We start from the raw sequence: 4,679 nt of genomic DNA on the forward strand, positions 1-4,679 counted from the left end.
CCCCAGCCTGTATTGATACTGGGGGTTAGCTCGACCCAGGTGCAGGGCCTTGCACTTGGCCTTGTTGAACCTCATGAGGTTCACACAGGCCCACCTCTCCAGCCTGTCCAGGTCCCTCTGGATGACATCCCGGCCTTCTGGTGTGTCAACCGCACCACTCAGCTTGGTGTCATCTGCAAACTTGCTGAGGGTGCACTCTATCTCACTGTCCAAGTCATTGATGAAGATGTTGAACAGCACCGGTCCTAGTACGGACCCCTGAGGGACACCACTTGTCACCGGTCTCCATCCGGACATTGTGCCGTTGACCACTACCCTCTGGACACGACCATCCAGCCAGTTCCTTATCCACTGAACAGTCCACCCATCAAATCCATAGCTCTCCAATTTAGAGAGAAGGATGTTGTGGGGGACCGTGTCAAAGGCTTTGCAGAAGTCCAGATAGATGACGTCCATTGGTTTTCCTTTGTCCACTGTTGTTGGAATTTGTCTCATTCTTCTGTTTTTGCAGACTTTAAAGGATTTTGTAACTCCAGCAGGAGCGTGGCCACAGCCAAGTTACTGGTACAGGCAGATGGATGGGTCCCATACAGTGAGAGCATGTCCCTGCAGAAACCTGCTCCTTAGCCCGGTGCGGTGGCAGGGCACTTGTAAGGGTGAGACGTGAGCAGGAGGCCACTCTGGCCGCGCCATGATGCCAATCTGGGGAGCCAGCACAACTTCAGAGCCAGGAAACACTTCCAGCTGCACTTGTGGCCGCTTTCTGCTGATAGCCAGGAAGATGCTTTCACTGGGAAAGCACGCGGCAAGCCTGCTCTGAAATGCAGCCGTTCCCACACATCACACCATTGCTGTGGTCGTCAATGGGCCTTGGAAGGCGCCATAAAGGACAACTCCGTGTGCATTGCTCCACAACTGTCTGCGTTACCTGCATTTGCTTCTTACAGCACTGCCAGACGTCCTAGGGGCCACCTTCCTGTCCTGGTTTTGGCTGGGATAGAGTTAATTTTCTTCCTAGTAGCTAGTACAGTGCTGTGGTTTGGATTTAGTACCAGAAGGATGTTGATAACACACTGATGTTTTCAGCTGTTGCCAAGCAGTGCTCAGACCACTCAAGGACTTTTTGAGCTTCTCCTGCTCGGCCAGGGGCATAATGAGCTGGGAGTACAGCACAGGTAGGACAGCTGCCCCCAAGTGACCAAAGGGCTATTCCAGACCATAGAACGTCACGCTGGGGGGGTTAGTGGGTCGGTCGGTCGCGGGGACAGTGATCGCGGCTCGGGGAGCAATCGCGGCTCGGGACGGGCTGGGCATCGGTCGGCGGGTGGTGAGCAATTGCATTGTGCCTCATTCGTTTTGTATATTCTGTATATTCTATTATCATTCTCATTATTACTATTATTATTATTTTCTCTTACTAAACTGTCTTTCTCTCAGCCCTCAGCTCTAACCTTTTTTTTCCTTCCCGATTCTCTGCCCCATCCCAGTGAGGGAGCAGGGACTGAGCGAGCGGCTGCGTGGTGCTGAGTTGCCAGCCGGGTTAAACCACGACACTTCCTTTTGCTTCTCTTGAAGCACTTGCTTTGTCCCTTCTCTCCCAACCTACAAAACTGCCACTAGTTTGCAGTTCCCCGTTCTGCCCTTCTCATCCCGCTGGTTCTCCTGGAACCGTCCTGGGGGCGGAGGAGGTTTATGAACATCAGCATCTCCGCGTTTTTCATCGCTTGTTGGCCTTTTTCACTAGTTTTGGAGGCGAGAGGCATTTCAGCCAAGGGCACTGTTAAGACTGTTTTATCTTTGCTGCCACTGCTGCAAATCTGTCATTGTCTTCCCAAAACCTCGTAAGGTGAAATTTTGACCATGCTGTGACAAAAACGTGCAACTGCAAGCGATTTACTGTGGGAAGGGCTGGATGGAGGGCTAGAAATCCTGCAGCGGAACAGCATTAAGTTTGCTGCAGGTGGCAGCGATAACAGCTGGCACCTTGTTTCTGGGGTTGTGACATGGCATTCAGCCATCGGGGGTTACCTGGGCATGGTTTGCCCCCACTTCGCAGCAGGGGAAGCTCTGCTAGTGGAGAGCAAGTAAGGCAGCAATTGCTGTCCTTAGCAGTCTCATATAGAAGACCACATTTCTGGTGCAGAAAGCATTGTCACCAGGAAGGGTGGCGTTATCAGCCAGCCCTGGTCTGCCCCAGAAGCCTCGGAGTGCCAGACAGAAGCCAACCCCCTAAGGCAGCAGCTCATCACCCGAGCACAGCCGTTTGTTTGGGGTGGAAGACTGAGCTTTGGTCAAAGCTTTCTTTTCAGAAGGCTTGCAGTTATTCTTCCTCTCCAGGTCCATATTTCTGGCTTTCCAGTGGAGAGATGTCCTTGTACAGTTTTTTTACTGTGTGGGTTTAGTATTTGACATAATTACTAGTAAAATGGCCATTTTAAAAGCAGGTATGTCATTAGGTATTGAAGCCATCCGTAGCCTGTGCACATGGCTGTCATATTCAGAAAGGAGGAGGAGGTTTGGGCTTAGTGATGGAGGGGAAAAAAAAAAAAAGTCCTGCGGTAGTGAGAGGCTTCACGTTCCCCAGTTCTGCCCCACTCCTGGCTGCTGGCTGGGGCACGGCTGCCCCGGGGGAGCGGGGAGGGCCAGCTTGTCTTGCCCCATCCCCACTGCTGAGCCCCTGGAAGGCTGCTGGGCTGGGTGCACCGGGGCATCGGCAAGGGCTCGGAACAAGCGTGGCACGCGGCTTCCTACGGCGGGGGGGGGCTCCAACAGGGGGGCTCCTCTTGGTGGGGAAGTGCTCAGACAAGGGGGCTCCCCTTTGCGTGAGCAGCGCGGTGGGACAGCTTGCAGGCTTGCACGCCCCTGCCTCCGCATGGGCCGAGGAAGCGTGTGAGGTGTAAATGAGCTTTGATGTTTTGCTTCTTTGCAGCAAGTTGGAGCTGGGCACGGGGGAGGACGTGCGGAGAGGGACAGAGCCCTCGGCGAGCAGGGGGGAGCAGCGGAGCTCTGGTCTGCAGGAGACCCGGCTGCTGGAGCTGAGAGCGGTGGCTGAGCCTACCAAGGGCATCACTGCAACCGTCTTCATCTTGTGCTGGCTGCTGGCCGAGTATGTCTGTGGGCCAGGGAGGTGGAATCGGCTGCAGGAAAGCCAGCCCTGATTTTGACTTTTGTAGCTGGGGGCGGGGAAGAAGGCTGGGTGTTTCTTCACGTGAATGATTTTCCATGCGATCTGGAAATTTACCTGGGAGCTTCAAGGTGAAGATGAACACGTGAAGTTCTCACGGTTCTTCAGGATGAAGACTCCGGGGCTGGCTATGGGCAGTAAGTCCATAATCAACAACTCCATCCATTTTCAATGCCCAGTCACGAGCTGTTAACACAAAAACGCGGCTGCATGAGCCTGGACCACAACAACCCCATTCTCTGTGAAGGGCAGGGGAGGTCGAGTTCATACATGAGAATTTCTAAAGACCATGGTGTCTTTTTATTTACGTACATGCCATCCTCTGCTTTTTCCTACACCAAAAGTCCTATCGGTGTTTTACCATCTGCCTGTTTCTCTGACGTGGTAACTGTACTCTGAGCAGTGGGCTGAGCCACTTGGAGCAGAGCCGGAGCTGGCACAGGCTGCATTTATCAACCTGCCAGAAAAGCCTCTCAGGGTAAAGCCGAGGAGGGTCCCGCAACCTGCCTGTGGCCCCAAAACCAGCCTGGAACAAATAAGACACGAGTGTGTCACTTGAGGAACTCCAGAGCGCTTCTCCTTGCTGGCCTTTTGCAACCACAGTCAGTCCCACCTCTCCGGCAGGGGGAACGGAATTATTAAAGCCGTGCGAGGCTGCCGGTCGCCCGCAGCAGCGGGTAGGGACCGACCTGTTCACAGGAGTGGCGTCACCGCCGCCACTGCAGCCTGCGGTGCTCAATTCTGCCGTGTGCCACTAGTGACCCTGGCGGCGGCTGGTGGGGGACAGAGGAGTGGTGACAGCCCCCCCTCCAGAACAGCCAGGCTGCCAGCCCCCTGTCACCGCCTTCCTCCGGGGACGCTGTGCCCTGCCCCAGTCCCAAGGGTCTCAAGCAGCTTCCTGGCCTTCAGGGACGTTCCTGCTTTGTTCCCCAACTGCTGCCATGCATCAGCAGAGCTTGAGAGTTTGAAAAGTATAAGCATTAAAAAAGCCACTAAACTCATGACCGCAGTTGCATCTTGCAACGCGATTCCCAGAGAATAATTTCACATTTTCTTAACGCTGCCTTTCCAGCCAGGCTTTAGAGGAAGTTCTAACGGTGATGCCTTGGGCACCTTAGCGGACGATGCAAGCCCACCCGTTCATCTCGGTGCAAATGCCCAAGCCGGCCATCAAGGCAGTGACTGCCCAGAACAAACCACCTCCCGTTCGCTGGCGGCCGTGCCATGCACCTCTGCCCCTCTCCCTGACTACGTCTGGCAGCAGCGCTCCTGCATGCTTCGTTAAATCAGCAGCGGTGCATTAGGGTGCAGCGAGGCACCACCGCCCTGCAGAGCTCGCCCTGTGCTCCCGGGGTTTGGTGGCAATGGTTTGGGTTGGCAAAGCCCTCTAAGCCCCCCCAGCCCAACCGTTCCCCTCCCCCTGCCATCCCACCCCCAAACCCTGGCCCTCAGCACCGCCCCTGCCCGGCTGTTAAATCCCCCCAGGGCTGGGGAC

This window comes from Egretta garzetta, unplaced genomic scaffold (assembly GCF_000687185.1).
Source record: "Egretta garzetta isolate BGI_Z169 unplaced genomic scaffold, ASM68718v1 scaffold12, whole genome shotgun sequence".
NCBI lineage: Eukaryota > Metazoa > Chordata > Aves > Pelecaniformes > Ardeidae > Egretta > Egretta garzetta.